Below are 12,499 nucleotides of genomic sequence, written 5' to 3' on the forward strand. Positions count from 1 at the left end.
CAGAGGCTAGAATATTGTTTTTTTCTTTTAACCGGGTTACAAACATCTTTGAACTGACCACATTAAGCCCTCTAACTGAGCTCTAGCACCGGGTCTTGTGAAGCTATGTGTAAAAGTAGATCAATATAGAAGAAAAGATTAGTAGATTACAGTTATTAGTAAAGTTATGTCCATGTGTTTAGCTAAATGCCCTATAGAGACTCCCTATAGAAATTTTGATTACCCAAAATGCATACTGACAATAGAGCATCAGCCGATAAGCGGTTAGGTGCCGGAAGTAAGTGTCCCATTCTTTTGTCCCATTGACATTTTAGAAAAATCTAAAGAGTTTTAGAGCATTTCTTAGGCTAACCAGCAATGGCGTAACTCATAAGCATACAACATATTATTTTGAGTTAAAAAAACAAAGAGAAAATCCAAAAAAAGGTACAAGACTGTGTACATATTTTCATTTCCGATAGAAGGAACTACTCATCCCATAAACCACCGCGCCACACTGAAGTCGACTAAGTCGAAGCCACAACCCCAAGAGTCTTTTCAACGACTTGCAAATCTGATGCCGGCCACGCAAACTTTTTCCTCCAGTGATTTTTATATAGTGAATGTGCAGTTAATAGCAGTTCTTTCAGTAGTAATCGTGTTAATAATAGTGTTTTATATAAGTATTTTGTATTTATCATAGTGTATTTTATATTGTGTGTGTGTGTGTGAAAGCGGGTAACGATAACGTTAGCAACATGGTGCAGTGCTTTGTACCTGACTGCAATCACCGCTCAGTTGTCAACAAGTGTAGTTTCCATCGATCCCCCAAGAGTAATACCATGAGGAATCGGTGGATAAGATATATCAGGTAAGTACGTTATTTTATTTATTTTTTCAAATGAATGTAAGAATGCAGTCAGGGTGTTATGTGTTAGTAGTAACGTTAGGGTAACGTTAGGCATGGCTGCAGGGGAGTAGCAGCTACCAGTGTTTCTTGCTGCTCACCTGTGCTCTTAGGATGTCCAATTTATCAAGTACAAGTGCATTTATTTATACAGTAATGTATTTATTTACTAATGCATTTGTTCATGCATTTATGTATACACATTACCTATCTTCTGTGTTCGTGTTACGGTATAAAAGAAATCAACGAGGTGTGCATTTAAAGCCATTAAAGCACATTAATGACAGTAGTGCATTAAAACATTTGTTAAATGCATTTGTGTAAAAATGTTTTTGTTCAGGTATTAATAGGAATGGCTGCATAGACCATGCAGTTAGTGATGTTTCTGACTTTCTGCCTCTTAAGTTGATATTTAATAATTCAATAATAATTGCATAAATGTATTTGCTTAGGCTTAAATGCATAACTGTGTTTGTTTATGCATTAATTAATGCATACATGTAGTTGTTTAGACTTTAATGCATAACTGTGTTTGTTTATGCATTAATGCATACATGTACTTGATCAGGCTTTAATGCATAACTGTGTTTATTTATGCATTAATGCATACATGTACTTGTTTAAGCCTTAATGCATAAATGTATTTGCTTAGGCTTTAATGTATAAATGTACTTGTTTAGGCATTATTAATGCATACATTTATTTGCTTAGGATTTAATGCATTACTGTATTTGTTTATATTTTAATGCATAAATGTACTTGTTTATGCATTAATGCATACATTTATTTGTTTAGGCTAGGTGCATTTATTACATTTATACATTTATTAGGTTAGTGCATAGATGTCCTTGTTTAGGCATTAATACATAAGTGTATTTTTAAATGCTTTAGTGCATACATTTACTTGTTTAGGCATAAATGTATTTGATTATACTGTACCTTAATGCATGTACTGTAAGACAACAGACAATTGCAGTGAGACAGACAACAACTGCAGTGAGTTAGCAAGAACACATAGGCTACTACTGGCCAATCCTCTCCAATTGTTTAGAATTGGACTCTGGGCGTTTGGGAACAGCTGAGGGAGGAGGCTACTTGAAACTGCGAGTTTTGGTCGGTGTGAGCGAGCGGACTTTCAGTTGACAGTAATTAACACCCTTTTGAACAATCTAAGCTGTGCGAACGTCAGAGGGCGGTCTATGCTGATTCATCATTGGTGAGACACGAGGACAGCTGCATGCAATTCCTGTCAGCATAACAATAGAGGCTGTTGCTGAAGCGTCAGCCCTTGTTTCAGCCGTACTCGTTTAAGACGGACGCGGTCAAGACGAGCAAGTTTACCTGTGCAAGTTCACCGAGCACAGGCGCCGACAAAGGCAAAAATGTGCCATTCCACCATATCTGTTATCACCGGCCATCGCAGAAAACGGCATCATGCCAAAAGGGGCAGAAATCGCCTTAACCTCCAGCAACTTAAACGGTCCTTACCTACAGAAACCTCCTTCTCCATGGGCTTGTGGAACTGTCAATCCGCAGTCAACAAAACGGACTTCATAGCTGGCTATGCCAACCACCTTTCATTGGAACTCCTTGCTCTTACTGAGACTTGGATCAAACCAGAGAACACTGCCACCCAGGCTGCACTCTCCACTAACCTTACACTATCCCACACCCCTCGCCTATCTGGACGAGGAGGCGGGACGGGCCTGCTGATCTCCAACAAATGGAAATTCACCCCGCTACTGCCTTCAAACAAATATGTCTCATTCGAATTCCATGCCATCACAGTGATCGGCCCAGCAAAACTCTACGTGCTGGTCATCTACCACCCTCCAGGCCAACTAGGTGACTTTATGGACGAACTTGACACTCTGCTGTCCTCCATCCCTGAGCATGACTGTCCGCTTCTTGTTCTCGGTGATATGAACATCCACTTAGATGCCCCAGGCTCAGCGGACTTTTTGGCCCTGATCCACTCCTTTGACCTCAAACTGGTTCAAAGCCCACCGAGAGCTTGACTTGATCTTCACTCGGAACTGCAGCACAGACACCCTCATGTGACGCCTCTCCATCTTTCTGACCACTTCTTCATCCAGTTCAACGTCAACACCTTCTCCTCTCTGGAGGTTAATGAGGCCACAGACCATCGCTCCAGCTATCACACATGTGATCAATGCCTCGCTAACCTCCGGCACATTTCCAACAGCGTTCAAAATGGCCCGGGTAACACCGTTACTTAAGAAAGCTTCTCTCAACCCTGCTCAAGTCGAGAACTACCGCCCTGTCTCACTTCTGCCTTTCCTATCCAAAGGCATTGAACGAGCAGTCTCCAAACAGGTCTCTGACTTCCTTTCCCAGAACAACCTTCTGGATCCAAATCAGTCTGGGTTCAAAAGCAGCCACTCTACCGAAACGGCTCTGCTGTCTGTAACAGAAGCCTTAAAAGAAGCCAGGACGACCGCTCGGTCATCAGTACTCATTCTGCTTGACTTATCGGCTGCCTTTGACACGGTTAATCACCGCATCCTTCTCTCTATACTCGCTAACATGGGAATCTCCGGTTCTGCTCTCTCCTGGTTTGAATCCTACCTCACAGGACGCTCGTTTAACGTATCATGGCTTGGTCAGCTATCTGCATCTCACCACAGGGGTCCCCCAGGGCTCAGTGCTGGGCCCCCTTCTCTTTGCTATCTACACCACCTCCTTGGAACAGATTATCCGTTCGCATGGCTTCTCATACCACTGCTATGCAGACGACACACAGCTCTATCTGTCCTTTCCACCTGATGACCCCTTGGTTTCAGCACGGATCTCAGATTGCCTCTCAGACATAGCTACATGGATGAAGGCACACCACCTCCAGCTGAACCTCTCAAAGACTGAACTGCTGGTCCTCCCAGCTAAACCTACCATACACCACGACATCAACATCAAATTTGACTTCCTGTCTGTTTCACCTACCAGGACTGCAAGAAATCTAGGAGTTGTTCTCGACAACCAACTAAACTTCTCAGATCATGTTGCCTCAGTCGCCCGGTCATGCCGTTTCGCACTCTACAACATACGAAAAATCAGGACTTACTTGACTCAAGATGCTACCCAACTTCTGGTTCAGGCAATAGTCATCTCACGACTCAACTACTGCAATGCCCTCCTGACAGGTCTCCCAGCCTGCGCAGTGAAACCACTTCAGATGATCCAGAACGCGGCGGCGCGCCTGGTCTACAACCAACCCAAAAGGGCACATGTTACCCCGCTGCTCATCCAGCTACACTGGCTACCTATGGCGGCCCGCATCAAATTCAAGGCTCTAACGCTTGCCTACAAAGTAGTCTCCGGTTCTGCTCCCACCTACTTGAATGCCCTCATACAGACATACGCTACCTCCAGACCGCTGCGCTCCTCAGACGAACGACGTCTAGCTCTACCACCAGTACGCTCAAGCCAATCCAAACTTTTCTCATCTGTTGTTCCTCGTTGGTGGAACACACTGCCAGTTCCTACAAGGGCAGGGACATCCTTCTCCATTTTCAAAAAACTCCTGAAGACCCAGCTCTTTAGAGAACATCTCCTCTCATAGCAACACTTACAACAAGTCTTACTGATCCTAGCACTCACTAGCCATCTTAAACTGACAAGTAACTGTTAAAAACAGCACTCACTGATGCACTTATTCTTACTGTACTCTAATGTTTTTAAATTGTCCTAAAATTGTTGAGAATTGCTCTAAAACTTTTTACCATGTTGTTAGTTGCTTTGGCTAAAAATGCGTCAGCCAAATGTAATGTAATGTAATGTAATGTAAACCATGAGTGTGAATAACAATTGTTTTTTTGTTCAATCAGGCGTCCAGACAAGGCTCCCAATCCGTACTCCAGAGTGTGCAGCTGCCATTTTAAAGATGGATTTGAAAGGGGTCCAACATGGTTCCCAAGGCATGGACAAAATGAACCTATTGAGGACAGACTGAGTCAGCCCTGGAGGACAGCATGAGTCAGCCCACACATTATTGTGCTTCAATCCTTGATGAAAAGGTCCTACGGATGGAAACTGGCTTCCCCGACAGAGCCATTTTTAACATCTTTGTTGCCTATGTGATGCGATTCAAGGATATTGTGTATTATGCTGGATGGAAGGTAGAATGTCTGTCGATTGATGACCAGATCCTTATGACTGATGAAGCTTCGTCATAATTACACTAACCTGCATCTTGGTCAGCTTTTTCAATGTGGCTCATCCTGCGTGGCTAATGTAGTACTGACTTTCATATATGTTCTACATGAACTACAGGATGGTGATAGACTGCGCTGATGTTGAAATTGCTACTCCAGCCTCAATGGACCTTCAAAAACACAGCTACTCGTCATACAGAGGCATGCATTCATTCAAGATCCTGCTAGGTGTGGCACCAAACGCTGTCATTACATATTGCAGCAGATTGAATCCATATTGCAGCAGATTGTATCCTGGGTCAGTCTCTGACAAGGCCATTGTGGCTAAGAGTGGGATCCTCGAAGTTTATTAGTCGGGTGATGTTGTCCTTGCTGACAAAGGCTTTCTGATTCGAGATCTTTTGCCAGAAAGAGTTAGCTTGTCAATCCACCATTCTTGCACCATGGCAAGCTAACAAAGAGTGAAGCGAAACTCACAAAAGACATTGCACGGACGAGAATTCATGTTGAGAGGGCAAATGCCTGCTTAAAAGAATATAAAATCATATGCTTTGTTCCTCCCTCCTTGCGAAGCCATGCTGATGTGGTGGTACAGATATGCTGTGCTTTGGTGAATCTCCAAACTCTCCTGATAAAGGAAGTTGCTGTGAATTTGGACGAGTGACTTTTTCCCTTTGGTGCTGGGCCCACTGGAGAACGTCCATCCGACACCTGCTTCATTGAGGTGAAGTGTCCATACAGATGGAGAGACAGCACCTTTGAGGAGGCGGTGAAAGAGAAGAGCTATTACCTTCACCAGACAGGTGGCACCCACCATCTGAAAAGGGACCACAGCTACTGGCACCAAATGCAGGGGCAGCTGCACATAACAGGGAAGACCACATGCCATTTTATCATTTGGACACCAAAGCAGTGCATGACATTGCCAATCTCCCGTGATGACGCCTGGCTGCCTAACTTGGAGATTTTGGAGGCATTTTCCATCTGTATGGACACTTCACCTCAATGATGCCCTTCTCTTCAACGAGACCATCAGGGGTGGCACCAAGGATCCCAGAGTCAGCCAGCCATAAACCAGACCCTCTGACCTTCAGGCCGGTGCCCTCCTCGAACGCAGCAATACCCTCTTTTTTGCAATGGGTGGCCATTATCTGGTCCAAGGACAGCATCACTACCCAGGTATTTGTTGGCAGTTGCTGTGAGTTTCTGCAAGGGAGAAATGGTGTGCCTTGTTGTACGATGACAAGATCTACCCAGGAATCATTCAAGCAGTGAATGAGACCCATTGTCAGGTCAGATGCATGAGTAAAGCAGGGCCAAACCGTTTTTTCTGGCCTGTGAGGGAAGATGTTCATTGGTACCCTTTTGGTGACATACTTGCTCTCATTCCTCCACCAGAGAATGTCACATTGCGCCACATGGCCATTGCAACTGATGTGTGGGATGCTATAGCCTCTTGTGAACGAGAAATATAAAGACATGTTGTGAACTAAAATCCAATGTATTCATGTTCAGGCTTAGGCTCCAGTGGGTCACTTTGAGGCCATGTGTTCATGTTCATTTATTTTAAAAATTCATGTTCAATTTTTATATTTCATGTTCAATTTTGATGAAAAGTTTTTAAAAAGAGGTTTTAAACCTCATGACTATTGACTTCAATATAAAATGATAACAGACTGATCTTTATACAATTTTTGTACTGTTCTTGATGATATTACATTGATGAGTTACATTAATGAATTCCATTTTGTATAGTTCATGCTCAATTTTAGTGAAAAATTTTAAAAGAAGAGGTATAAAACTGCATGCCTGTTGAGTTCAATCTAAAATGAAATACAAAAAGCTGCTGTTCTATTGATACTACATTGATGAATCACATTCCTACTTGTGTCTTAATGAAAGTTTGGTGAATAAAAAAGCATTTCAGTAATTCTGTGTGATGGGCTTATATTCATAGCATTTTATCGGGTCTTTACAGATTTTCATTCAACCCTGTTGCTGTAACATTTTTAACTAATATAATGTTGTATAATATTCTTATCTTGCAAATGTTAATACCACTGCCCTTTAAATAGTTTGAATCATTCATTCTATGTACAGTTCAGCAAATATCTGAAAATAAAACAAATAAAAATAAAACCACAACACATACAAATTTTGACATTTCAGTTAAGAAAGACTTTAAAAGTCAATAAAATGTAAGGAATCCAGTAATTACCTAAAATCAAATTGATAATTCAGTTGTATATGTCTTTCTTTACAAACTGGCAAAAGATTTGCAACAAATATTTTAAAAGTTTTAAAATATTTTAAGTATTGGTAACAGGGTTGCACCAAATATGTTGCATACCAACTTAAGCATCTAATTTAAAAAAAACTGCTTCGATACCTGAGCTTGACGAATCAAACTTGTTGATAGTCTATTACCTGTAGTTAATAAATATATGACTAAAAATGATCAAATTGAAGATCAATTTTTCAGAAGTGGCCACCCCTGAAATGTACCAAAATCCTGGAATGTCCCACTTATAGTATTTTCTGTTTGTTATGGCCTTTATAATGTGTGTACATTTTATGCATGCACTTCTGCGGTAGCATTTATTTCAGTTTATATCAGCTATATTTCTGAAGAATAGGCCTATATTGTGTTGCCTCAAGGCCTGCTGCACATCTTTTGAAATTTGATTTGAAATAATCAAATAGACCTATGTCTAAAGTTAAGTTAATAAAGTAGGCTAACTTGCTTTGCTTTCATTTGAATCCCAGTCAAGATACACAATAATTGCTTTATATTGTCAATATGGACTCCTGGAAAGTTAAGAAATACAAAATAATAGAATTTTAATCATGTGATAAAATATGTGATTAATCGTGATTAACTATAGGAATTCAGCGATTAATCGCAATTAAAAAATGTAATCATTTGACAGCACTAAAAATAATATGAATTAAGAGAAATGATTTTAAAAACTGTAAGTATGCTATTAAAAAATGATAAGATGCAATGTAAGAAAGATTGTTTTTAGTGAACAGATCTGCGATGGGAAAAGCAGTGTCAGCTGGATCCGGCGCGGCCTCAGGAGCAACAGCAGTGGTTAGAGTGGTAGCAGTTCCCTCTGATCCATCAATTACCTAATATTGTATGTCTTTTTAATGCTAGAAAACAATGTACCTTCTTTAAAAAAAACTGATGTTAGTTTACTGTGCTTGCATGTATCTCATGTATTTCAATGAAGTAAAAACTTCAGGTGTTAGTCTACTACGCTTGCATGTACCTATCTCAGTGCTAAGTGGTGTCTACGCTTGCATGTACCTATCTCAGTGTTAAGTGGTGTCTACGTTTGCATGTACTAAGTTGTGTATTTTGTAGGTCGGGGATGTGAGCAGCTGGATTAAACACCACACTAGTGTGGCCAATGCATCTGGCAAATACATCTATGTTAAAGTGGCAGCTCCAGCTCCATTCTGTATGAATTTGTTCATATGCTGTATCATTCCAAACGGCAAAGGGTCAAGTCACTGTGATTGTGTTTGATGATGATGACCGTGACAAAGCTCTTGCTACAAGAATAGTGGACTCTGATTACTCTGTCATACATACAGTCGGCAACTAGTCATAATCGTGGTTACCGCCCCCAGTTGCCGTGGTTACCGTGGCTGAAAAGCCCCCGAGGGGGAAAACATTCGTTTCGATTGCATGTAATCTAATGGAGGTGCACCGGCTTGAGTACAGAAAGCACCTATAAAAATATTAAATCTTTTAGCAAACATCACTAAACGTCACAAACACGTTTCAACTGAGAGTTATCTGTGTGCCAAGGAGGTTAAGGGTAACATTAAGTTCCCTCATTTTGCTAATTTCAGTTAAACGGCCAGAACTGTCTCGAGTGTACTCATTGTAGAACTGCTTTCAATGGCCGGACTGTGTAGCTCGGTTTAGCAAGCTAACCCTTTTGCCTTAACATTACATACTCGTAAGTTGCATCTGAATTTATTCTCACATGAATGCACATTCCCTACAATGGCCGTGGGAATAGTTTTAACAAGTAATGTGTACCAGTTGGTTATGTTACACTGACGATATAAAGTTAGCCAGTTAGCAACCTAATGATGCTACCATTGAATATAGCTTCCAGAGACATTTGTCGTCAACATTGGGCAATCGAGGGTGAATTAAGTTGTTGGCATACACTGGGCAGTTAAGTAAACACAATTCCTTCAAATTATTGTGTTCAGAAACAAGCAGAACTCCACCTGAATGTATAAAGTCTAACTGTTAGCTAGTTTGCCCATTGACTTCCATTGTGTGAGGTTAGCATGCTTTCCCCCTCGTGGGGGGCGGTAACCTTTCCGAACGTCTTAACCGACTGTATCTATAGTCAAGAGTAACAATGGTTACCCATATATTGTGAGGTCAAAGTATGGCACAATTTGGCAAGAACAATAATAAAACATCTTTTGGAAAGTAGTCACTAGCCAGCAATCAGGGAAAAATATTCACCTGTTGTCATCATAATTGCTGTGTACTGTATGACTTTTGCTGCATTTTGGCAAGAGGACTAAAAAGCCTTGCTTTTTCACTTAGCCCATACTTTGGAATAGGTTTGATGTTATTCATAAATCATAAATTCTTGTACATTTTGCTTTTGCTGTCATTTTTTGTAAATCTGTAATGATGCATAATTACATAATTCCAAAACAATAATAACATAAACTTTAGACTTGACTTAGTCAAAATTATGGTGGAGTTTCTTTGTCCATTATGATGTAATTTCAATAAAATCTTTTCATTGCAAAACATTTCTCCTTATCAATTTGCTTACTTATGCCCATGTAAATACTGTGATCTGTGTAACACAGAAACTGATGCTAGTGATAGTAAGTTACCTAAAATACAGTTTCATAACATGACACTGCTTCTTCATTTACTTCAGTTGGGTGAAAATGAGGAAAGACAGCATTGCCACTTTTCTTGACACAAAAGGGCTTAAAGCTAGCCTGGGAAAACCCAGACGAACTTCTGTCAAATTTGAGATTTGCTCTGCAGGTCCGTCTGGCCAACAGCCCATTCAAGCCCATTTTGAATCTCCCTAAAATCCAGACACTAATCACAACCGTTGAGGTGGGTTTTACATGATGACGAAATAGCAGCAACGTTGAAGCAGTTTTTGTAAATAACAAAGATGGCTGCTGCTTCTATCACGTCGGTTTTAGACAGGGAATTAGAAAATTACGCCGAAAACGACAAGTTTCCCAAACTGTTTCCTTATGTTGGAATGTGCGAAAATGTACAAAAATGTAAGGGATACCTTTCTTACATGTGATATCTGCAACAGTGGTAGGCTACTGAAAACTATATCATATTCTGTTATTTTATGCAGTAGGGTAGCCTACAGAAAACACTTAAAGGTTGCATCAGCGATGGCGGGGTAACGTCACTTCTGTTGACGTTCAAACAAAACAGAGAGCTAGCTCGCTACTCCCTCCCCCTCCTTCCCATGCAATTGAAACTCCTGAACGCGCATCTCGTCAGTTATTGGTTAGAACACTTTATTTTGCCTTTGAGTGGTTGGCAACACTTGTTGGTAGCAATTGTCCATTATGGGGCGGGCAGCTAGCGGATCGTTAGGAAAGATTAGACGAATGTGATCATTTATGTTTGGGCCTTTTTTTGGGTGATACAACCTTTAATACTGAATTGATGTGCTATAATGCTGAGTTTGGTGTGATATTGACCTAAAGTGTGTTGAAACATGATACCGAGTGTGAACTTTTGTCTCATAGCTCATCTCGGCTTGTCCCCTGCACTCCGAAATTTGGCACTAGTTAGCCGATGCTACCAACAGGTTTTCAATGGGGGTGTTGGCTATTAGTAGTAGCATGAATAGACAGCTGAATAAGTTTTGTATGCGTTTTAACGGGTTCATCCCTATGTTCCCCGGTCCCATACAAAGCTGGGAACATGACCCGGGGAACATAGGTACGCTCCCTTTTAACACTCCTTTCAATTCCTTTACCTTCTGTGAATTTGATTTGATAGGAATTTTATCAGGTTTATTTGGCAAATCCGTTAGCAAAGTTTTTCCATTCATTTCCATTCATTTTTCAAAAACATTCTGTATGTTTTTCTGATGTGTTGACTCTTGACAGGAACTACACTTCCACAACGATTACGTATTGCCAGTTATTGTGTGAAAGGTGTATAGAGTGTGCTAGTCACCCGGAAGCTTGTAGTGTATAGCATTAGCATTTTAACGCTTCCTGGTTCGTAAGAAAAAATTTCTATGGGAAAATGAATGGAGTTTTTGGTTCAAATAAGGTCTGAGCGAAGCAACGGCCGTCGAAAACCTCGGCATTCAGTTTGATGAGTTAAAATGTATTTATTATTTGGTATTTTGTCACAAACTGTAGTCTTGTTTCATAAAAATTAAGATGTTGCTACCAAAATGCTACAGCAAAAATTAAGTGGACTACAGTTACCCATCAAAAATATTTTTCAGTGTGTAAACGAAAAAAGAAATTGCTCCTTTTGTTTCATAAACGGACTACAACTAGAAGTCATGTGACGTTACCCTTTGACGTTACTCACCGTAACATGGTTTGTTTATTAGCCTGGTTAGTCTTGACACATACTGCCTGCTCTTCATGTGAGGAGGAGCACAACACAAGTTACCCTAACATAAAGTTAACGGAGTGTCTATTTACACCCCTGGTACGAATAGCCTTGGCCACACAGCTGAGCTATTCATACCCTGTGACATAACAACAAAAAGACGTTGCTCACGTGCTCAAAAAACATGGCGGACATTCATTTTTCGTCAGCAGAAAGTGAAGAATTCTGAAAGGTTTCGGCACTATATCTGTTCAGATTAAGTTTTAGATTGAAAAGTTGTGTTTTATTTTCATAATCTTGGTTCAGTGAACACATACAACCGTCAGTTTGTTAGTTAACAGAAATTTTGTGAATATGACGTTCAGGCCTATAAACTATAAGTTTACCTGCAAACACCCTTTCCTTGTGGAATAGTGCAGTGGTCACAGACAAGAGCTGGCACGCGGGAGACTGGGGTTCGATTCCCGTGTGACGGTTTTGGCAGAGTGAGTGTGCATGTGTACCAACGTCTCTGGAGAGAAGGCGCGCAATTTGAACAAGAAATCGGTTCTCAAATGGAAGTTTTGATTGCAACAATTAGCTACTTCATGCACCAGGGTGTAAATAGCATGCAGTACTATAAACACCAGGGTACGAATAGCATCCACCATAAAACAGTGTCTATTACACATCTGAGTTATTCACACCCTGTTACGTAACAACAACAAAAACATGTTGCTTGTTTTTAAAAAAAAATATTACATTGTGTGATCAATATGCCAGAATAAATGCACAGGGGTGCAAATAGCATGCACTGATATTTGTACCAGACGGGGTACTAATAGAACA

The sequence above is a fragment of the Alosa sapidissima genome, chromosome 6 (genome assembly GCF_018492685.1).
Source record: "Alosa sapidissima isolate fAloSap1 chromosome 6, fAloSap1.pri, whole genome shotgun sequence".
NCBI lineage: Eukaryota > Metazoa > Chordata > Actinopteri > Clupeiformes > Clupeidae > Alosa > Alosa sapidissima.